Below are 25,965 nucleotides of genomic sequence, written 5' to 3'. Positions count from 1 at the left end.
TGACAGATATGTTTTTAAAAATATAAAACTAACTCCCTCCCCTTATGTCCTTCTCTGACTCTTCACCCTTCCCCTTTTCTATGTTTCCTTCTTCCCCCCTCCTCTCCTCCTCCTCTTCTCCCTTTCCCCTCCTCTCCATCTCCATCCTTCCTCCTTCCTCCCTTCCCCTGCCTAGAGGATACTGTGGTGGAGACCACCATGGTGGAGACCACAGAAGAGGCCCCTGAGGCAGACATCATGGGGCTGTGCCAGCACATGTTCTCCAAAATGGCCATGTACCTGCTGGGTGACCTGACAGCCACCAGTGAAGATTATAAACTTCTGGAAAATATGAACAAACTGACTAGCTTGAAGTATCTAGAAATGAAAGATATTGCAGTAAACATAACTAGAAACCTGAAGGACTTAACCCAGGAATAGGCCGCACTTCAGCCTTATCTGGATCAGATTGCTTTAATTGAGGAGAAAGTAGCAGCTCTTGAGCAGGCGGCTGAGAAGGTGAACGTATCTGCAAAGAAAAAAGGAGGAAAGTGCAAGAAGTTAAAGGGGCAATGGAAGAATTCTTTAGCACAAAGACTTTAACTACAAGAATATTTCGTAAGAGTAGAAGTAAGTGGGATGGAATTTACCACTATTCTTCACTTCCTAAAAGGAAGCAGTGCTGCTGATCCAAGGAGAATCACAGCCCTTACCTCTGACTGGATATGTAACTTTGGTCACCCCTTGATATTTTCCTAAGCCTGTACCCTGTGGAACTTCATCTTCCTGTGTGCTTTATTGTGTGCCATGGACAAGGCTCAGAAATCATGATCAACCTCATCTAGAGCTGACACAGATGAGAGGCTCTCTTCTCCCTGTCTCCTCCCTTCTTCCCTTTCCCCTAGGGTTCCAGCCCACCCTCTTCATAACCTGTTCTTCAACTTAAATAATAAGTGATGACTTATGAAAAAATATAAAATTATAAAATCCATAATTTTTAAGGTGTAGGGTATTTTGGATTATATCTAGTTCAGTTCTTCTCATGTGTCATAGAAGAAAATGCAAACTCAAAGCAGTTAAGTATTTTGCTCAAGGTCACAAAGTTAATGATGGATGTAGGACTAGAAGCTGCATGAAATGCCTTTTTTTGCTATACTATGCTCCTTTTAAATATAGGCCTTTTTAATAACACGTTATCTAAGTGTAACAGGGAATTCCCCTCTACCACAATTGATATAGTTAGAATGTAATTATAAGGTGTGAAATTAACTGTAAAGATGCACCTGTATGATTAATTCCAGAACAGAATGACTGCACTGGCTGAGCAAAAAAGAAGGAGAAGGAGGAGGAGGAGGAAGAGGAAGAGAAAGAAGAAGAAAATTAGTCCTTCATCTAGTGACTTTAAATAGCTAAGCCACAGAAGAAGTTTAGAGTTCAAAAATAGGAGAGATGTTGAGATGGAAGTTGTCTATGGAGGATATCTCTGAAGTAGAGAAAGAGAATTTCTCCTCTTTTTCTCTTTTACCCTTTGTGTCCATATATGACAATGTTGTAGGTATTCAAACACATATGCATTATATAGCATATGTTACAGATGTTCACAGGTATGCATCGATGTGTGTGCATACATGTACAACTATATTTCTAATATGTAGGTGTTATGCATATATACAGATTTACATATATGTGACCAATAAAACTAACTCCTAAATATTGTAACATGTAAAGGTGTCCAACAGTGGAATGGGGTGCATTATGTGGCAGATGGAATTACTTTTCAAATAGGAATCCTAGATGGGAAGATCCCTTTCAATTTTGAAATTGTGTGATTCTGTGAAAAGTAAGATGGAAAAGAATACATTTTAATGTTACTGAAACCAATAGAATTCCAACAAAATTTAATCTCATTTTATATTACTCAAAATAATTTTTACTTTTAAAACATTAATATCCCATTCAAGTGTGTGAAATAGGCCTTTCTACCCCTCCATGCCCTCCATCCTCCATCCTCAATCAAATCATATTCCTTTCTTTCTGCATAAACATTGACCATTCTGAATTCTGGAAGAGAAAGCATTTTTGCCAGTCATGGTAGGTTATTTTAAATTTTCAATTGATATATTATGGTTGACATGCAAAAATCTGCATATTTTCAGATGCATAGGTTTTCAAACATTGGTCATAACATGAAGCTGAATTCCCTACCATTTTTTCATCTAACCAATCAAACACCTAACCAAAACCTCCTAAAACATATTCAGCACATTTTTGCTTTTCAGAGCATGTGATCCTGATTTATACCATAAGCCGTATGAGACAAAAATATACCAAATAAACAAAGAGATTAACAGTATCATGTTCACATGAATAAAGTAAAAATAGACAGTGGCTTTTACAAAATAATTTGAAATCTTTAGAAAATACAGCAATATTTAAAAGGTCTGTGATTTCATATGTGCATATACCCTTCACTGATGTGGTTCACCATCCTTCTGAGGCATAGCAGATAGCTCTTCAAGTTGTCTATGACTATAAAAATCCATCACTGTGGCCAATGTAGTAATGGGATTCTCTGAATTTAGTCAAGGTGGTCCTTGGATGATAAAAGCATGATTTACTTTTGGCCTATATTCATAGCCTTTCCAATTTGTTATGACTTTCTGGAGTTTCTGCTCTATTGGAATAATGTTTGAGGAGCCAATATTATGTCTATGCCAAGAAAAGGCATCATAGTGAGACTTTTGTGGATGTCTTGGCAAATAGGTAAAATAAGTAAATACTACTATTAAATACTAAGCCAATTTGAGGACTCTATGTGTTACAAGTAGCATATTTTAAAATAATCTAGCCAATATGGAGGTATTCTATTCCTTTGTACAACAATATGCTATTCTTTGTACAACACCATTATTGTATAGATAAGTAAAACAAGATCTAGAGAATATAAGAATATAAATTCCCCAGACCAGAGAGCTAATGACTTGCACAAGAATCCTTACTGAGCAAATGATTGAGAACCCAAACATATCCCTTTCATAATAACTCTTGGAATATGAAATCTCTAATTTTCTTCCTGGATAGTTAAGTATGTAGGGTGAGGCAGTATTGAAAGGAAAAAAGGCATTCCAATTATTGCCTTGAAAATGAAAAAAAAAAAGATTCTCTCTGAGTTTGGAAAGGTATCAACAGTCAGGTTAGCTAACAGAGAATCAATAAAGCATTTTACTAAGGTCTCTTCCACTCAACAAAAGCTTAAAACTAGTATGGTGCATCACTAAGATATCACTGAATGCAAATTAGTATTTGTAGAAGCAAGAAAGAAACAGTATAATAATTTTAAAATTGAAAAATAAATTGTGTTTTTAAATGTCTGAACAAAATAATATTATTCTGCTAAAGTCAGAAAAAAACTTAAAGTACTTTAACTGAAACTTGCAATTAGAAACTCTTAACAAGAGTATGAGAATTATGAATTGAAACAAATTCACCACAATATAACCAGCGTTGTTTTGGAAGCCTGTCCTGTCTTTAAGCTTGATTAAAGTTTAACAAAAAAAGAGCAATGAGATATATGAGTCAAAAATTGGTCAGCCCCAGACAACAATGAGTTCCAGGAATTTAGATAAATAGGGCAAGTTCACAATTGGGATAAATTTAGAAACTTCCCAAGAGTATTATATTAGTTCCTTTAACACAGTTTCCTTAAGACAATGACTCTTTTATAAACCACCACTCTCCATAATGGGAAGGAATATTAGATTTTTAAGATAGCTGATTTGATAACACATTTTTTTTTTTCTGAGACCATAGAAGATGAGCCTGACTGGCATGTGCCTCACAGAATTCATATTGATTTCCATGGTTACAATGATACCACAACCATACTTTATGATAGTTGGGTTGATAATTTTCCACCGTTTCCTTGAACTTCCTGAATCTAATCATTGGCTTCCTTAGCTCATTAGCTCAGCATTGCTAGATGGCAATCACAGAGGACAAAGGTCAGCAGCAATGCTATGTTATAAGCAAGGAAAGAATCTTTGGATATGGGTAACTTTATGTACCATAGCAAAAATAATGGTAATAGCAACAGCAGTGACTGCAGGCAATCAACTGTGAGACTGTGTACTGGGAATTTCCTGTGGAAGTTGATTTTTTTTTCCTTTTAGTACTGTGTTGTTCCCACCCAATTATAAAAATTGTGTTTATGCCCTACAGTGCTTCCTGTACAGGTGTGTAGTCATGAACTTAAAAGCAGTGTGGATCTGAGGGTTTTGTTTTGTAACAGATGATTATATTCCCCTTAAGAATTCGATGTAGTCTCGGAAAGCGATTTGGATGGATATGAAGAGAAACCTCCATATAAAGTCCTACCCATATACCTCAAAATGGTTTTGAAGTGGTTTTAAGTTCTTAAAAGGCAAGCTGAGTGTAAACTCTAGAAGTTTCTACAAAGATAGAGAAGCTTTCAGTAGTACGTAGCAACAGACCTGGTCTGTTTTCTCTAGGACCAACCTAGCTAACTAACTACAGAGACATTATTGGTAGCCATTTGGTAATGATTTTTTTTTTGGTGATTGCAATGAATTAAATAAAGAAAAATAAAAAATTACTCAGTCTGTGCTGCCCCTTCCATATCTGCAACAGCGGTAAGAGTTGTGGGAAGGAGGGTAAGGGTTGCTAAACAGGATGGCTCATTAGTGTTCTTTGGAAAGGTAATCAAAGGAAATGGCTGAGAGAGATTTATCATACACCAAAAGGCCATGAGAAATATTATTTCTTGTGATATTTTGCTGTCATATCTTTTGGTATTAATAATTAGTATTTGCAAAAGGACCACCATGAAAATAATTTCAGTTTATGCCCCAACGTTGATCATGGAGAATGAAATAGTTGAGAAATTCTCTGAAGAACTTGCTAAGACCCTCCAAATTAAGTCAAAATACCTTTGGATTTGGTGACTTCAGTGCCACAGGGGAAAAAAGGAGGACAGGGAGAGAAAACATGGTTCAAAAAGGAGTAAGAACAGACAAAGATTTAGAAAATGTGTGCTTCTGTACTATAAATATTTTATTTGAGAAAAAAATTGATAGGCACTAGGCTCTTTGAGCATTGAATAACACCATACAGAATGAAATAGATTATATGCTGACAGGAAAAGATCTGCTGTTGATGAGACCTGAATCAGCTTTATGTGTTTAAATTATTGATTTGTCAAAGACAAAATCAGGATTCATTAAAAAAAAAAAGAATGGGGAAAAACATATAGCACACAATTGAAAAAAAAAATACTTTGAACTATTTTAACAAGTGACTGAAAATTTAAAATGGAAATGGACAATAGAACTTGTACAACAACACACATATTTTGGACAGATATTAGAGATGAACAATGAGCTGAGCCCAGAGTGGAAAAGGAGAATGAGAGAGATTGTTTTTAGGAACTTGCAAAGCTCTTTATTAGTGTCAAGATTCCCATAAAAGCAAAGGTCCATCTTTTCAAAACAAACATTTTACCAATGTTGCTATATGACATTGACATATAGAATACCACCTAATGATGATCATCACACAGAAACAATGGAAAACTTCATGGAAAGTGGGAGCAGGCTGCAACAAATAACTAACGAGAACTTCCAAAGAATAAAAGATGGCATCAAATAATGGCATATTATTTGATTATGGCTGGCCAAATGGCAGGAATGGATGATGAAAGATACTTAGCTAGAGTATTCCACTGGTACCATCTTAATGTCAGGAGAAAGTGGGAAAGGCTACAGGCAATGGAGCCCTCTGAGGTGAATTAATGGACATAGACAAAAGCTTCACAGGATGGGTAGGCAGGGATGAGTTATGATTTGCATTTTTGGATGGATTTCCTAAATATTACACTTCTACTTGAGTAGGAAGTTTCAGCTGAACCTAAAATTATTCATTATCAAAGATGGAAGGGACATTAGAGGTAGATTTAGTCCAATCCCCTAATTTAGTAAATGAGAAAACTACAATTCATATAATTAAGTAACATGACTACAATCATACAGTTCTTTGTGCCATTAACTCTTAGAACCCTTTTCCAATTCAACCTCCACATTACTGGCAGAATGATGACTTTAATAGCTAGATCTGACCATATCACTCTCTTACTTAGGAAGTTTCAATAGCTTTTTATTGTCTTGAGGTAAATTCAGGAGGTAAACTCCTCCATGAAGCCTTTCCAAAAATCGTTGTGTTCCATCCTCAAATTACCATATATTTACTTGTCTGTGTATATATTATTTCCTACAATTGAATGTAAGCTTCTTGTAGATAAAGTTGTTTCATTTTTTTGTTTGTTTATTTTTTTAATGCTTAGCACCCAACAAGGTGCCTTGTATTTAATAGATGCTTAATGAATGTTTAATTGATTTATACTTTCTGAGCTAGACAATTTATTTTTTGTTGGAATATCTCTATTTGGTAGGAAGTTTGTACATGTTTTAAAATACTAAAATGGAGGCTATCTCAGTGATCTGGAGTTAATCTCCAATGATGCAGATCTTAATCCATCTATGTTTGGTGAATTTGCTTGATTTTCATCCATGTTCTCCCAAAGATTCACTGCAGGTTATCTAACCAATGTGTTGGATGTCTTCTTTGCTTTCTCCTGACATCAAGAGGATACAAGTGGGTCACTCTGATTATCCACCTGTAATTTCTAGTTCTGCCATTTAACCAGTCCATCTTTTCTTCTTGTTATATAAGCCCTTGATTGCATTCTTTAGGGGCATCTTGGTGAGACAATCCAAGCAGAACTTGGAGTCAGAAAGACCCAAGTTCAAATCCTACCCCGTAAACTAGTTATGTGACCTTGAGGAAGTCACTTAATTGTTCTCAATCTCAGATACTTCATCTACAAAATAGGGATAAATTAGCATCAAAAATAGAATTGAGGCTGTGAGAATCAATGAGATTCATTTTATAAACCTTAAAGCATTTATATATATATATATATATATATATATATGCACATACACACATTCACATTTGTAAGTATACCTACATGGAGGGCAATCTGGAATTATGATAAAAAGTTATTGTACTGCCTATAGTGATCCCTTTGACCCAGCAATACTTCTAGTAGGTCTATTTCCAAAGATGATTAGGGGAAAAGGAAAGGAGCTTATATGTTCTAAAAATATTTATAGCAGTTTTCTTTGTGTTGGCAAAGAACTGGAAATTGTGGGGGTGCTCATCAATTGGGGAATGGCTGAACAAGTTGTAGTATATGATTGTAATGGAATAGTACTGTGCTATAAGAAATGTATAGAATGATTTTACATATGTGTATGTATATGCATATGTGTATACCCACACATGTATTTGATTGAGTCTAATGGCAACCAATTCTAGGGTGAAGGGATGAGAGGGAAAAAAGAAAAAAAAGAAATTTACACAATAACTTTATTATACATTTTAAAAGAATAGTAAGTTATACATAATAGATTTGCAGTTTCATGTACAATCATTTTTATTATACTGTTATAAAAATACATATTTTATAAAATAAAATAAATTAAAATTAGAACAAACAAAAAAGTAAATGTACCTATGGTGCTTATCTCACATGCTGGCTGTAAAGTTAAAATGAGATAATGTATATAAATCACACTTTAAACCTTAAAATACTAATGAAATGATTATCATCAGCAAAAGCAGCAGCATTGGCAACAGCAGCAGCAGTAGCAGTGGCAACATCTCCATACTGGGAGGAATAGAGAGTATTAGATAAGAGGAAAGTGATCACTTTTCCAGTCTCAATATTAAGTTGGAAGCACTATAATGTCATGGAGTTCAATGTAATGAACACAATGTCTTCAAAAATAAGAACATCTCGAAGACCTCATTAGGTAATTCCTCTTCAAACTGAACTGTGCACTATATCCTCTCAGACAAATACTTTTGGCAAACATGAACCAACCTGTTTTATGCCTTGCCTGATGGATATCACCAGAATATCATTGAACAGATGGATTTCTATAGTTACATCTTCCGAGGATTCCTGGATGATTCTGATTTTTGGATGAAGAGCTCTTGCTGTAAAAAAAAAAAAACACAAACCCTGGAAAAGCTACTTTTTGTTCTACTTAATTAAATATTTTTCATAATAAGTAATAAACACAAAGAGATCTTGTGTTCCTTACATCTTTCAGACAATTGTGAGAAGGGTCCAAAACTTAAAATGGATTATGAAAGCCTGACTGTTCCCTATTAATACCCTCATTAAGAATGTTCTCAATTTGCATATAAATGACTCTCATAAAGATTTTGTATGGATGATAGAATAGGCATATGGGTCTGTAGCTACTGAAGTTTTTCAGGCATCTTTTAAAAAACATAAAGTCTAAGATTTGTTCCATGACATAAATACAATTCAGATACTTTGCACATTGGGCCCTTAAGCAGTCCCTCAAAAATGTTATCACCTTCATAATGGATCTCCTCCATGTTAATACCAATCCAATTGCTTTGTTCCTGTTTTTTGTTTTCTTATCACTTCCTTTCTATCTTGCAGATGGGGTATTTCCACTATCTTTGGTGGAAAAAAAGTTTGCTGAAATAGCTTTCGTAATTTTTTTTCCTTTTTGTCCTGTTCATAGTCATCTTTCCATGTTATCCTCAAAGACCCTTAGTATGACTTCACTTAGCTTTATATGTTGCCAAACTTTCTTTAACTTGATTTTACTTTCCTTTGCTTCTCTTTGCTTTATAAGGGAATACTGCCCATAACTATCCATCATTCTTTGGAAAATTTTCAGAAGAGTTGTTATGTTAATGCAGTATTTCCTTTAGCATTCATATACATGTATATACATACAAACATTAGAATGTAAGTTCTTCAAGGACAAGAACTATCTTTTACTTTCCTTGTATCTCTAGCATTTAGCACAGCATCTGGCACATAGTAGGTGGTTAATGAATATTTACTGACCAAAAGACATGTGTACATATGCGGGTGCATGTGTGTGTGTGTTCATCAGTGTGCAGGATTAGGACCTATGGGTGGAAATGACATGGATATATCTTTAAACATATTACATTAAGATAGAGATAAAAATATATGTGATATTGATATAGATATGTCATGATATGTCACATCATATTGTGTCATCATAGCACATTGTATCATATAATCATATTAAATTAAATTAAAGCATTTTACATGATAAGATATATCATACGTCAAGAAATGCCTCCTTGTCATTTCTACCCATAGATTCTAGTTTTACACACTGGAGTGAAGCACAAGATTAATCTTCTTTCCATACAGAAGTACATTATCATATGTTAGAAGACAACTATTATGTCATCATGAAGTCACTTTTTTTCTTGCCTAAACACCCCTAGTTCCTCCAACTAATCCTAACATGGCAAGGTTTGGGATCCCTTAGCCACCCTGTTATTCACTTCTAAATTCATTCTACTTTCTCAAAAATCTCAGTCTACATGTTGTGCCTTAATTTTCTGTACCTGGATGTAGTAATACAGGAGCAGTCTAAGACAGGAGAGTCCAGGAAAACTTACCTCTTCCCTAGTTTGATAACAAGTTGTTTTATTAATATAGTTTTATTTCATTAAATATTTCTCAATTATATGCCCCCCAAAATTTGACATTCATTTTTCCTTAAATTTTGAGTTCCAAATTCTCTCCCTCCCACCAACTCCTCCTACTTCCTTGAGAAAGTAAACACTTTGATATTGATTATACATGTAAAATCATGCAAGACATAATTCTATATTAGTCATAGTGCAAAAAAATAATAATAAAAGACAAAAAAAGTAAAGTTAAAAAATGCTTCAATCAACATTCAGCATTCATCAGCTCATTCTCTGAAGGTGGATAGTCTAATTTATCATGCCTTCTTTGGAATTGTCTTGGATCATTAATTTGATCAGTGTAGTTAAGTCTTTCACAGTTGATCATCCTTACAATGGTGCTGTTACTGTGTACAATGTTGTTCTAGTTCTGCTTACTTCACTTTGCATAAGCTTACATAAGTCTTCCCAGTTTTTTCTGAAATCAACTTGCTTATCATTTCTTATAGCAAAATAGTATTCCATCACAATTATATACCATAACTTGTTCAGTCATTTACCAATTGATGGGAATCCCCTTGATTTCCAATTCTTTGCCACCACAAAAAAAATGTTACTATAAATATTTTTGTACAAAAGTCACTCTTGTCTCTTTGATTTCTTTGGGATACAGACCTAGAAGTGGCATTGCTGGGTCAAAGAATATGCACAGTTTTATAGTGCTTTGGGGGATAGTTCCAATCTCTAGAATGGTTGGACTAGTTTGCAACTCCTTTCAATTTTTTCACATCCTCTCCAGTATTTGTCATTCTCCTTTTCTTTCATGTTATCTCATCTGATGGGTATGAGTTGATTCCTCAGAGTTGTTTTAATTTGCACTTCTCTAATTAGTAGTGATTTAGAGCCTATTCTTCTATAACAATTGATAGCTTTGATTTCTTCTGAAAACTGCCTATTCATACCCTTTGACCATTTATCAACTGGGGACTGGCTCTGATTTTTATAAATTTGGCCCAGTTCCCTATATATTTGAAAGAGAGGCCTTTATCAAGGACACTTGCTGTAAAAAATTTCCCCCCAGTTTTCTGTTTTCCTTCTAATTTTGGCTGCATTAGCATTGTTTGCACAAAGGCTTTTTAAATTTCATCTAAACAAAATTGTATATTTTACTTCTCATGATGCTCTCTATCTTTTGTTTGATCACAAACTCTTCCCTTATCCATACATTTGATGATCCATACATTTTTCCATGCTCCAGCAATTTACTTATGGTCTTACTTTATGTATAAAGTATTATATTACCATATGTCTAAATATTTTATCCATTTTGACTTTATCTTGGCAGGTGGAGTGAGATGTTGATCTATGCCTAGTTTCTGCCAAAGTGCTTTCCAGTTTTCCCAGCAACTTTTGTCAAATGGTGAATTCTTACCCCCAAAGCTTGGACCTTTGGATTTATCAAGCACTAGGTTATTATAGTCATTTTACTTCTACATATCATGTACCTAATCTATTCCACTGATACACCACCCTATTTCTTAAGCAGTACCACATTGTTCTGATAATTACCACTTTGTAATAGAGTTTAAAATATGGTATTCTTCCCTTCCTTTCATTTTTTCATTGATTCCCTTGATGTCCTGACCTTTTGTTCTTTTAGGTTAATTTATTATGATTTTTTCTAGCTCTATAAAATAATTCTTTGGTAATATGATTGATATGACATTGAATAAGTAAATTAACATAGGTAGAGTTCTAATTTTTATTATATTGGCTTGTCCTACCCATGAGCAATGAATATCTCACCAATTGTTTAGAACTGTCTTTGTGTGAAAAATATTTGTCAAGTATATTCATATGGTTCCTGGGCTTGTCTTGGCAGGTAGACTCCCAGTATTTTATAATGTTTGAAGTGATTTTAAATACAATTTTTCTTTCCATCTCTTCCTGCTGGATTTTGTTGGTAATATATAAAGATGTTGATGATTTATGTGGGTGTACTTTATATGCTACAATTTTCCTGAAGTTGTATGTTTAAACTAGATTTTTAGTTGATTCTCTAGGGGTTTCTAAGTACACCATCTTATCATTTGCAAGGAGTGATAGTTTTGTTTTCTTATTACCTATTTCTCTTTCTTTTCTTACTGCTATAGCAAGATTTTTATAACAATACTGAACTCTAGTGGGATAATGAGCATCCTTGCTTCACCTCTGATTTTATTGGGAAGGTTTCAAGTTTATCTCTGTCGCAGATAATGCTTGCCAATGGTTTTAGATAGATACAACTTATCATTTTAAGAAAGGTTCCATTGATCCCTATGCTTTCTAATGTTTTTTTTTTTTAACAAGAATGTATGTGGTATTTTATCAAAAGCTTTTTTTCTGCATCTTTTGATATAATTGCATGGTTTTAGGTGGTTTTGTTATTGATATCACCAATTATGCTGAAAGCATTCCCAATATTGAATTGTACTTGCATTCCTTGCCTCAATCCTACCTGGTCATAATTTATGCTCTTTGTGATATATTGCTGTAATTTTCTTGTTAATCATTTATGTTATGTAAATATTTTATATTGATAGTCATTAAAGAAATTGGTCTATAGATTTCTTTTTTGCTTGTTTTTTGGAGGGCAATTGGGGTTAAATGACTTGTCCAAGGTCACATGACTAGTTTTGTGTGTGTGTGTGTGTGTGTGTGTGTGTGTGTGTTAAGTGTCTGAGGCCACATTTGAACTCAGGTCCTCCTAACTCCAGGGATGGTGCTCTATTCACTGCACCACCTTCTCACAGACCCTTCTCTAGAAATCTAGAAAACCTAGATTTTTTTCTCTGTTTTTGCCCTACCTGGTTGAGGTATAAAAATTATATTTGTGTCATAAAAGGAATTCAGTAGGACTACTTTATCTATTTTTTCATATAATCATAGAATGCTGGGAGTCATTATTCCTTAAATATTTGGTAAAATTCACTTGTAAATTGATGTTCCTGGGTTTTTTTTTCTTATGGAATTCACATGTGGCTTGTTTAGTTTCTTTTTCTAAAATATGAATATTTAAGTATTCTATTTCCTCTTCTGTTAATCTAGATAGTTTATAGTTTTGTAAATATTCATCCATTTCACTTAGATTGTCAATTTTGCTTGCATGTAATTGAGCAAAATAACTCCTAATAATTTCTTTAATTTTGTCTTCCTTGGTGATCAATTTACACTTTTCATATTTTTATACTGGCGATTTGTTTTTCTTTTTATTTTTTCAATAAAATAAATGGATGGTTTATCTCTTTTCTCATAAGGCCAGTTCCTAGGTTTTAAAAGTATTTTTTACTTCCAATTTTATTTGTCTCTTTTTTGATTATTAGAATTTTTATTTTGGTGTTTAATTTGCAATTTTAATTGGTTCATTTTCTGGGTTCTTTTTAGTTGCGTGCACAATTCATTTATCTGCTCTTTCTTTTACAAATGTACATGTTTAAAGATATACATTTTCTCTTATATACTACTTTGCATCCCACAAATTGTGTTATATTGTCTCACTTGTCATTCTCTTAAATGGAATTATTGATTGTTTCTATGATTTGTTCTTCAATCCACTCACTTTAAGAGATTATTTAGTTTCCAATTAATTTTAATCTATGCTTCCATGAGGCTTTGTTGAATGTAGTTTTTATTGCATTGTGGTCTGAAAAGGATGCATTTGATATTTCTGCTTTTCTGAAAGGTTTTTATGTCCTAATATATTATCAGTCTTTGTGAAGGTGCTACTTATAAGTTGAGAAAAAAAACTGCACTCCTTTTTGTTTCCATTCAATTTTCTCCATATATCTATCACATCTAACTTTTCTAAGATCCTATTCACCTCCCCAATTCCTTACTTATTTGCTTTAAGGTTAAAGTTATCTAGCTCTGAGAGGAAAGAGTTGAAGTTCCTCACTCATATAGTTTTACTATTTCCTCCTGTAATTCATTTAACTTTTCCTTTAATAATTTGGATGCTACGCCCTTTGGTTTAGTATTGATATTACCTTGTTATCTATAGTGCCTTTTAGTAAGATGTAGTTTCCTCCCCTGTCCCTTTTAATAAGGTCTATTTTTGCTTTTGCTTTGTCTGAGATTGTGATTGCTACCTCTGCCTTTTTTTGCTTCAGTTGAAACATAAGAGATTCCACTCTGGCACCTTACTTGAACTCTCTGTGTATATATTTCTGTTTCAAGTGTGTTTCTTATAAACACACTTAGATTAGATTCTGTTAGATTCTGATTTCTAATTTATTCCACTGTCCACTTCTATTTTATGGGTAGTTTAATCTCATTCATATTCATAGTTATGATTATTAGCTGTGTATTTCCCTCAATCCTATTTTCTTTCATTTGTCCTCCTCTCTCTCTCTCTTTTTATCCTATCCATCCTCTAACATCTGTTTTGATTCTGACCATTGCCTTCCTTTTTCCCTCCCTTTTATCACTTCCTCTTTCCCTTCTCCTCTTATTTCCCTGTTGGGTAAGACTGATTTTAATCACCAATTAAGTATGTATATATTTTTTCCTTCTTTGCACTAATTTAGATGCAACTGAAGTCAAGCATTGCCTGCCTCCTTTTACCATTTTCCTTTCCACTGTAAAAGCTCTTCTTTGTGTATATCTTCTTTGTGAGATAATTTGCTTCATTTTCCTTCTCCTTTCCCCCTTCTCCTAAGGCATCCCTCTTTCTAACCTCTCCATTTTTTTTTATAACATTCCAACATAATCAATTCATTCCCCTGTTGTCTTTTTACAGAAAATTTTTAGCTGCCATAATAATGATAAAGTTCTTAGAAGTTATATGCAACTTAGAAGTCTTTTTGATTTCTCTTTTATGTTTACCTTTTATTGATTCTTTTGAGCCTTATATTTGAAAATCAGATTTTCTAATCAGCTCTGCTCTTTTCATCAGGAAAGCTTGAAATTCCTTTATTTAATTAAATGCCCATTTTTCCCTTGAAAGATTATATGGAATTTTTCTGGGTATGGTGTCCTTGGTTTTTGAATTTTATGTTCAATTTGGGGCAAGGTGGGGCACTGTCTCAAGCTTTAGGGTTTTTTTGCACTATAGTTCTCAAAGCTAGTTATGGGATTTGAAAGTTTTCTGAGCCTCCACAGTGGTGTGATCTGGGGAGAGGTGTGGTCACTATACTTCTGGTCCACTCTCTGGTTCTTACTCAGGAGGGGCTGTTGGGACCAGAAGTGATACTGCTCCTCAGGACCCCTGTTCCCTTGGGACTGGGAGTAATACTATTCCTTGGGGTCTCGGATCCCTTGTGACCAAAAGCAATACTGCTATTCACAGCTCTCACTTTCTCTTGATTTAAAGTGCTTCTCTCTGTCCTTGAACTATGGTCTAGAAGTTTGTATGGCCAATGGAGTTGCCAAACAGGTCCTGTGCTCCATTCAGTGCTAGCTCAGTGGTCTCCTGTAATCTCTTTCTGACCAATTGGCATATACCCTTATCATCTCTGCCTCCCAAGCTCTTGAAGCTGCTGTTACTTCTGTTGCCATCTCGTAGGCCCACCAGTGTTGTTTCATCCTAGTGGGCTCTAGGCCAGCCTCCACCCCTCAACCCACCCCACCCTCAGATTTCTCTTTCCAACCTCCTAAGTTGTTTTAGCATGGAAGAATTTTTTGCCCTGACCTTTTGTTGATTCTATGACTCCAGAATTCAATTTGAGATGTTGTTTTAAAGTTGTTTAGAGGGCAACTTTAGGAGAGCTTGGCCAAGAGCATCCTCTTCTCCATTATTTTGACTCTGTTCCTGGAAGTCAACCAGTTTATTTTGATTCTTGAGGATCTGTGGCTTCATTACTTTACTCACAATCTTTCTTGTTCCTTAATAGACCACCTTTATGAATTGCCATCACCAAATATAGACATATGTCTATGTCTATATATTTATATGTCATCACCTAGCGACTATAAACCTTTATTAACTTAGCTAGACCAGTTCTGAGAAGACAGATATATGATCTGTCACAAACCCACATTCAAAGCCTTCCCAATTTATCTGGAGATTACAGAACTTACGCTTTGTTATACAATCTTCAAGAAACTAGTTGGTGTCATACCCCAATGAGACAGTGAATAATGACTTTAGTTGTACATTAATTTAGCCTAAAAATCACATGAACATTTTGGTTGTCATATCACATTATTGATACATATTGAGTTTTCAGTTCTCTTTATTTTCTAGGTCACTTTTTTGTACTAATTGCTTTCTATATTATTTTTTGAAATTGTATTTATTATAAATTTGAAAATTTATTTATTTTCTATTTTATTTTGTGTTGATTGCTTTTCAATTTAAAAAAAATTGATGGAAGTTCAGAACTTAACATTTCTCCCTTTTAACTTTCAGGTCCATGGCATAATGGAGAAAAATAGTCTCTGAATCAGGAAGAATTGGGTTTAAGTCATATCTATAACACATAGTGGCTGTGTGGACTCTAGGCAAGTCACTTAAACTCTTACTGCCACTGGCAAATCTCTAACACTCAGTTGCAGAGCTGCTGAGTTGCTGATCTGCCTTGCTAGAGAAAATTTCCTCACAGTAAAGGGGAGGAGGTGGGAGGGGCAAGAAGAATGTATTTCTGTATATGAGTGAGTTGGACAGAGAGGAATCAGATTTTGAAATCCAAAAGTTCAGGAAGAGAACTGGGAGGCCCTTCCACAAAACAGATTTTCAGGAGGAACTCACCAATGAGAATCAATATGTCAATGTATTCCAGAACTAGTAAAAAAAAAAATACAACCCTTAAAATTTTTGTTTTTTATGAATTAGTTTTAGTCCACTATCTGAGTCTTTTAAACCTGAATTGTTTATCTAATGTATAATGTATTAGTGAGATTTGCAAATTTGATAAGGATGCCTTCTTATAATCATTGATTAAAATGATGATCTAAATAAGTTCAAGAACTAAATTTTAAAATATTACACTGGATAACTTCTTCAATGTTGATATCAATCTATCAACATTGACTCTAATCTTAAACCAATTCTAATTCCATTTATCATCTTGTGCATGCAAATATAGTGAGAGACTTTTCCAAATTTCTTCTTGCAATCAAAGTGAATTAAGTGTACTTGCAATATTCCTTCCAACTACCAGCATTTTTGTTGTTGTTATTCAGTCATGTCTATCTCTTTATGAACCACTTTGGGCTTTTTTAGGCAAAGATACTAGAGTGGTTTGACAATTCTTTCATTTTGCAGATAAGAAACTGAAGCAAACAGAGTTAAGTGACTTATCCACAGTCACATAGCTAGTAAGTGTTTTAGGCCATATTTGAACTCATGAATATGAGTCTTCCTGATTCCAAGCCCGGTTTTCTATCCACTGTACCACCTATCTGTCTTGAACTACTAGAATAATAACTGTCAAAAAGGTATTCTAGCCTATTGTGACTTGTTTTCAGTGAACACAGGCTGGATTTCAAGGATCATCTCTTCCCATTCTAAACAATCACAAACTATCTCTTAATAGTCTGGCAGTCTCATAACCTTAGGTTTTAAAGTATCCAATTTCTTCTTGTTTTCAAAATTCAGAGATTTACGTCTCCAATCACCGAATCCCAGAACGGTTCACTTTTCTTGTTTTTGCTTTTCAGTAATTTTAGTCATATCCAACTCTTCCTTAACTCATTTGGGTTTTCTTGGCAAAGATACTAGAGTAGTTTGCCATTTCCTTTTCCAGAGGAGAAAACTGAGGGAAATAGGGTTAAGTGACTAGCCCAGGGTCACACAGCTAATAGGTGTCTAAGGACAGATTTGAATTCAGGTCTTCCTGGCTCCAGTGCTCAGTGCTCTCTCCATTGCACCACCTACCTAATTACTTGATGGTTCACTTAGAGGTATATAATCCAACTCATATCTGTCCCCAAATCCCTTCTACAATATACACAAGTGACCATCCCCAACCACCTTTTCTCCATCTGGTTAGAGATTATACCTTGTAGGTTTCATATCTTTCAGCTCCAGAAATCTCACCCTTGATCTCACCTGGTCCGCTGTTTTAAGCAGGATTCCACCATGCTTAGTTCTACTTCCTACTAGTGTAGCTATCCTTTTGCTAACTGCCTGGCCTCTGCACCTGTACTCTTACACTCACCCCTTACTACTTACAATTCAAATTACTATCAGATTGATTCTGACACTGCACTTGGAAGGAGTGAGTCAGTCTATTCCTCTTTGTCCTCCACCTCTCTCTGCTCCCTCTATCCTCTAGTTATGTTATTTACCCCATTAGAAAGATTCTTGATGTGGTCTGTCTCAGATTTTATATTTGTATCTCCAGTGCTTATCACATAGTGAGTGCTTGAAGAAATACTTTCTCATTCATTCATTCATTCATCTATTCAAGACTTCTAGCTGGGGACACTCAATATTTCAAGGCTGCCTCTTTCGTTCTTGGAAAGCTCTACTTGTTAAGAAATGTTTCCTTAAATTGAACAGAAATTTCTATTTCCTAGAAATTTTCAATTCCTAGTTCTGCCCCTGGGATCAAAATGAACCAATTCAATCACTTTTCCAAGTCAGCCCTTAGCCAAGCATAGTGGAATAGCTGAGGAAGTGCTGAAATTAGGTTCTAGAATTTCTGAGTTCAAATCAAGGCCCCATTGTTTACAAAAAGTATAGCAATGGGCAAGTCCCTAAGTCTCTGAGCTTCAGTCTCCATATCTGTGAAATGTGGATTATTATACTGCCAGTACCTATTCTCAGGGCTATTGTAAAGATTAAATGAAATATTTATAAAGGGCTAAATGGTAGTTGTTATCACTTTCCCCTTGAGTCTTACCTTCTCCAGACCTTTCCCATCTTCAACAAAATGCCTTGCCTAACCTCTCTTAATTCCATTGCTTTCCCTACTTTAAATATTTCTTTAGTGTCCTATATATAGTTTGCTTTGTATATATTTGCTTGCATGTTTTCTTCTCAATTAAGTTGTAAGGCAGGGCAGGGACTGTCTTTTGCCTCTTTTTGTATCCCCAAGTGCTTAGCACAATGCCTGATACCTAGTAGGAACTTAATAAATGTCTATTGATAGACTAATTGATTCAGGTGAAAATACCCCCAGTTTCTTCAAATGATTTCCTTATGATATGTTCTCAAGTCTTCTCATCTTTCTCTCATCCTGTTCCGGACACTTTAACTTACGATGGCCTTCCTAAAATGTGACACTCAGAAATAAAAACAATCATCTAAGGTCTCACCAGAGCAGAGTACAGTAAAACTATTAGTTCCCTATGTCTTTATGAATACAACCTAGAATGACATTGACTCATTTTGTTGCCATATCCCACTTCTGAGTCATATTGAACTTAGTGTTAAAAAAAATCCCATCTTTTTAAACACAAATAAATCTAGTCATGCCTCCCCATCTTGTACTTTTAAAGTTGATTTTTCTAACCAAATGTAAAACTTTGAATTCATCTTTATTAAATTTATTGTCTGATTAGATTTGGCCCAATATTCTAGGGAAATGGATTCAACCTGTGTACCACAGACCCTTTGAGAAGTCGTGGAATAACTGTAAGGGATGGGAAAACCTATAAATGCATGGATCTTTGTAGTTTTGCTGCTGCATAGATTCTCAGTCATTACATACTAATACTAGAACTACTGTCCTGCAGGAGTCTCTGAAATTTTTGATGATGCAAAGGGATTCTTATGTTCACAAAAGTTATAAACCATTATTTTAACCTGTTGAGATCTTTTTGGATATTGATGCTAACATCGAACATATTGGCTATCCCTCCTAAGTTAATGAAATCTACAGATATGAAGATAATAAGAACTCATTTTTATATAGTACTTTGTGTTTACAGAGTGACTTCTCCACAGAACTCTGGGAGCTTCCATGGTGTAAGTAGTATTATAAAGAAAGTAAGGCTCAGAAATGTTAAATGATTTGACCAAGGTCAAAATAATTATCAGAACCTGTATTCAAATCCAGTAACTTCCGGTCCAGTCTTTTTTATACTCTGCCATAATAATGGAATGTGATAAGCATACCATCTATACCTTCAGCCGAGTCATTGATAAACATATTGACTAAAATATCTAACATATAAGAGGCACACTGGAGCTCACCACTAGAAACCTCTCTCCTCTCTTGTCACTGATTGATTATCACTCTTTAGTTATAGACCAGTTCCAAACCTCCTTATTTATACTCTCTTGTGACCCATGATTTTCCATCTTTACCACTAGGACAGCACAAGACATTTTGCCAATCAAATTCATTCATCACAGTTCCTTAAAGACAGACCAGTATAGTTCAGTAACCACATCTACAAGTTATTCTAATGCCTTGGAATATAGTTTATCTGGGTCAGGGGACCCAAATTCACTGAGCATTGCTAGGAGTTTTCTTCAAGTATCCTCACTTGTGACTTCCTGTTTCTCCATAAACCATTTTTTGTTTTAATCTTCCCATGTCCCAAGACAGTGCTTAGTTGAGAAAACAGAAGCTATAGGGGCAACTTTTTCTATGTAATCCACTATTATCATCCCATCTATCCCAACTAAGGTCCTTAAACCTTCCTTTATTTTCCCCTCTCCCATAAATAGTTAACAAAGCCATTTTTGTTGTAACTAGAATTTGTTAAAAGTCTCTTGTTATTCTGGGTGGTCAGAGCTTCAACAGTATTTTCTTCTGGATTGCCACACATAGCCAATGATCTTCATTTCTTCAGTCAAAGTACACCCAATCCATATTGGTCCATAGGCCTTTGAAAGTGGCTTGGGTTTGACCATAAGTGTGACAGCCTGAAAAAAGGAGGCATTAACTTCTCTTGAATAAGGTATTTCCTGTACCATTCATTAGACCCACGGTTAGCTGTAGGCTATAGGCCAAGGTCCACAACACAGATTGCCATTTTGGCATCCACTCTACATAGTGTGTATGCAGGCATTTGCACCATTCATTTTATGGACTTTGTGAAAATGTTTTCTTTTAGAACATATTGATAGTATTTTATAATAAAATTTTATATTTTAAATAGTAAATCATGAAAGTTGTTAACTTGGCAAAAGTATTACCCAAGAGAAAAAGACCAGCCTAAAAAGATGGTTTATCAATGCTTCTTAAATTGTAGGTCACGACCCTATATAGGGGTCACGAAAAATCTGGCAACAGTAAAAGGTTTCTGAATGCACAATGACCAAAAATTAATTAAAAATCAAATGTGTAATGAATCTGAGGTGTTTCATACAACTTCATTGCAGCCTTAGCTCTGAGCACAAAGCACAAAGCACTTTGCACTGTGCATACTCTCAGGTCATGCTGCTGAAATGTGGAAAGGGAAAAGTTTAAGAAGCCTTAATATAGATAATCACACCTTATAACCACTAAGTGCCTCATAATTGTGTTGATGTTGCACACAAGATCATTAGTCTATTCGTGTAGACTTTTCTAGTAGTAATCTCAGTTTACAAATGGAAAGACCAGAGGCCCAGAATGGTTGTCTTTCTTGAAGAATTGGAAGACCTAAAGTTCACATTTGTAATCCGGAGACTTAGGCTTATAGTTAACTTTTAGGGTACTGTGCCTCTGATTACACGTAAAGATCAGTAGTAACTCAAACCTTGATTACCATTAACTGATGACAGGGCACAATACAAAAACTATTTTTCCAGTTGAAATAACCATGGATATTTGGCACCTTATGCTCAGGGTCAGGTAGATATATTTTCTCAAGAAGTGATAGAGTTGTTATGATGGCTACGTGATATTGTAGAAAGAATACAGCTTTTAAGAGTCCAAAGTCCTGAGTTAGGGTCCCAGGGCCAGCGCCTGCTAGCTGCTGGGAATATTACTTTAACTATTTTGTACTTCAATTGAAGAATCTGTAAAATGGAAGGAAGGAAGGAAAGAGCATTTATTAAATGCCTACTATGTGTCTGGCACTGTGCTTTACAAAATATTACCTCATTTAATCCTCACAATAGGCTTGGGAGATAGGTGCTGTTATCTTCATTTTACAGATGAGGAAACTGATCAGACAAAAGTTTAACTGATTTGCCCAGGGTCACACAGCCAGTGTCTGAGGCTATGATTATAATCAGGTCTTCCTGATTCCAGTCCTATCAATCTACCCACTGAACTACCTAGCCATCTGTCTAGAATGTTAGAAATGATGCTTGCATTACATGCCTTTCTAGGTTGTTATGAGCAAAGTACTTTGTGAAAATTAAAGTTCCTGGGGCGGCTAGGTGGCACAGAGAACAGAGCACTGGCCTTGGAGTCAGGAGGACCTGAGTTCAAATGCGGCCTCAGACACTTGATACACTTACTAGCCATGTGACTTTGGGAAAGTCACTTAACCCCAATTGCCCTCCCAAAAGAAAAAAAAAATAAATAAAAATTAAAGTTACAAGTTAATGTGTTAGAATGTTTCTACCACAAGTTGACTTTTAATACCTCTCTAATGGAATTCTATCACTCACCAGAAAATTAACAGCTTAACAAATTAAATGAATAAATTAACATGTAGGAAACTAAAAGATCGAGAACTTTTCAGTTCCATTATAGACCCTGACATAAATATATAGACCATTCTGCACCCAAACTTATGCTATGTCTTACTCTGTCAGAAGCTTAAATTAGCACTAAATATGGGTGTTCATTTGTAAACTCTAAATCTTCCTACCCATGTGATTTGTCATCTTCTTCCTTTCTTTGTCATCCTCATCCTCATCCTCTTCACCATCATCACTATCTTCATCTTCAGCAATTATGCATCTTACTCACTTTTTCAATGGCTTTCAGATAGATATGACCATAGGATAAGTTATAATGATTACCCTATTATGCTTCCATTATCATTATAATTGCTACTATTGTTAGTAATAGGGGAATGAGACTGAACCTGGAGGCAGGAAGATGTGTGTTCAAATGCATCTTCAGACATTTACTAGCTCTGTGACCCTGGGTAAGTCACTTGGAATTCTGTCTGCCTCAATTTCCTCAACTGTAAAATAGGGGTAATAGCACCTACTTCCTAGTATTATTGTAAGGATCAGATGAGATATTTGTAAAGTATTTTGCAAACCTTGAAGTGCTATACAAATGCTAACTTTTATTGATATCATTTTGATGTTTAATTTTCTTTAAAATTCACTGAACCAGCAGGTGAAATTTAGTAGCACTTTATCTTTTGCAATTCTACGAGATGCTTTTACTAGCCTCAGGATTTGAACAAGGATATTTTCCTAAAATAATCCTTTGATTCAATCTCATTCACTGATTGATCTAGCTAAGTTTGAAACTAGAGTCCTTCAAGATATGTTTCCAGGCTTATTTGTTTACTCACCCTGTTACCCATTCCAGAGACACTGTTTGGACTGGAATTTCTTTGAGGTAAAAATTGGTCAGTGATTCGAGAGGGTTCACTGGTTGTTGATTACTTGTCAGCTTTTTTTTTCCTTCAGGAAATACATGGTTTTAATTATATGAAAGAGCCTAAAGGTTTGGCAATGAGAGAGCATACTTTTCTGCATCAAAAAAAATTAATAAGAAGACATCCAGTTTCCCAGGCAAATACAAGGTCGTGTATTCATCCCCACACAGATGGTCACAATAAATTTAATAAACAATACAGGTTTATTTAAAGGCAACTTAGTCATTAGTACAGTCTGCTCTAGCCACATCCTACTGCTTTAAGGAGTAGGGGATTTAATAGCTTACCAGTATGTAATTAAGGTGAGTACTTGTGACAAATAAAAAAAATATATGTATATGTACATGTGTATATTTATACATATGTGTATGTCTGTATGCATCTATATGTGTGTATATATGTGTGTGTATATGTACACACACACACATATATATATAATCTATCTCCCGTAGTTGTACAGACAACTCTGTAGAGTTCAAAGCACAGTTGAAAGAATGGAAACACAAACTCCAGACAGATGCAGATACAGAGAGGTTGTCAGTAGAGGTCAGAAATAGCCTCAAGGATCATGACCTCCTTGCATCAGAAAAGAGAGCCAGCTGTAGACTAAAGAGAAACACAATTTCCTGTGAGGAACAGACTAGAGGAGCTCAGCTGACCAACCCACTGAACACGATGTCCAGGAAAGAGTTTTGTAAGGAGTTGTGGTTTAGTTGTTTCAGTCATGTCTGACTCCTGTGATCCTTTTTTTTTTTGGAGTTTTCTTGGCAAAGATACTGAATTAGTTTGCTATTTTCTTCTCCAGTTCATTTTGCAGATGAGAAAACTGAGGCGAATAGAGTTAAGTGACTTGCCCTGGGCCACACAGCTAGTATGTGTCTGAGACCATATTTGAACTCATGGAGATAGTCTTCCTGATTCTAAGTCCCAGACTCTATCCACTGCACCACCTTGCTGCTCCTTTGTAAGGAGTACTCTAAAGAACAGAAGACCTTCAAGGCCTGGCCATACCAGAGTACTGAGTAGCTTTGGTCACATGTGGCCTATATTTGTGTGCCTCACTATCATTGTCTTCGAAGTTCATACCTACTCTTCTCATGGATGGAGGGGGTGGAGAATGTCTGATTGCTCCTGTATTTTTACTACTTCATCTTAGTGAATGCCTTTTTGAAGAGTTGTGTCTGCTGGATGAATTTCTTTAAGGAGAAGCATACTAGTAGGCATATGAGCAAAAATTTCAGGAGTACAGATTCACAGGATTACCATTAGAACCCAAAGTAGCAGCCACCCTCTGGTGGCTGTGAATTCAAGTACATATTGGGAAAATAACCTGAAGTTTCCTTATCTGTAAAATGGAGATAATGATAGCACCTATTTTCCATGTTTGTTATGAGGATAAAAATGAAATATTTGTAAAGTGTTACAAAATGTTATTTATTATTATTGTTATCAGCAGTTGCGGTAGCTTTGTGCATTGCTTTTACCCAACAGTCATCAAGTATCTTTTAAGTAAAATAAGTGTTCCTTAAATCTTCAGACCCTAAGTGTTCTTTCTCTGGATGTGGATGGCATTTTCTATCATGAGTCTTTTGGAATTGTCTTCGATCACTGCATTGCTCAGAAGAGTTAAGTCTAACAAAGTCAGTTATCACACAATGTTGCTATTTCTGTGTACAGTGTTCTCCTGGTTCTGCTCACTTCACTCAGCATCAGTTCATTTAAGTCTTTCCAGGTTTTTCTGAAGTCTGCCTGCTTACCATTTCTTACGGAGCAACAGTCTTCTATTACATTCATATACCACAACTTGTTCATCCATTCCCCAATTGATAGGCATCCCCTTAATTTTCAATTCTTGACCACCACAAAAAGAGCTGCTATAAATAATTTTGTACATGTAGGTCCTTTTTCCCTTTTTTATGATCTATTTGGGATACAGACCTAGAATTGGTATTGCTGGATCAAAGAGTATGTAGTTTTATAGCCCTTTGGGCATAGTTCCAAATTGTTCTCCAGAACGGTTGGATCAGTTCACAACTCCATCAACAATGCATTAGTGTGCCAATTTTCCCACATCTTCTCCAACATTTATCGTTTTCCACTTTTGTCATGTTAGCCAATCTGATAGGTGTTATATGATTAGAATGGTTTCACCTTTTTAATCACCACTTCTTTTTCTAGGTATTTACCAACAATCTGTTTAATAACCAAATTTAAAATTTTCCTAGGAACTGAAGTAAAGCTCACTGGTCTACATTTTGAAGACTATTCTTTTCCCTTTTTCAAAAAGCAGGATATTTGCTCTCCTCTGATAATGTGGTGCCACCAGGAGTATGCTGGTAACGTTTAATTTAAATTTTGGGCAGTTGGTTGGCATAGTGAATAGGAAGCTGAACCTGAAGTCAGGAAGACCTAAATTCAACTCTAGCCTCAGATGCTTACTAACTGTGTGCTTCTGCCTCATTTTCATCACTGTAAAATGGGGATAATAACAGCACCTACCTTCCAGTGGTGTTGTGATGATCAAATGAGATAATATTTGTGAAGTGCATATAGCACAGTGCCTGACATGTAATAGATGCTCTGTAAACATCAGCTATTATTATTTAATGACTAGCTTTCCTATATATAGATATAGATAAATTGAATTTAATATGAATTATTATTTATTTTATTTTATTTTTTTTAAAGCAATGGGGGTTAAGTAACTTGCTCAAGGTTACACAGCCAGTTATTTCTGGGTGTGGTGCTAAGTATCTGAGCCTGGATTTGATCCCCAGGTCATCCCGACACTGGAGCTGGTGCTCTTACTCACTGTGCTACCTGACCACACCTTTAATCTGATTTATTAACATTTGCTCATAGCTTTCTTAAATCTAAGGAATGAATGCAACAATATATCAAGCCCTGATTTATAGCATTCGCTGATTTCCAAGATATAAATGTTCACGCTGAAAATTTAACAATTTGCAGTAGCCAGAC

The sequence above is a fragment of the Petaurus breviceps genome, unplaced genomic scaffold (assembly GCF_028583685.1).
Source record: "Petaurus breviceps papuanus isolate PSGF00001 unplaced genomic scaffold, PetGlider_PUasm1.0 38, whole genome shotgun sequence".
NCBI lineage: Eukaryota > Metazoa > Chordata > Mammalia > Diprotodontia > Petauridae > Petaurus > Petaurus breviceps.
This window is presented reverse-complemented; position numbering follows the sequence as displayed.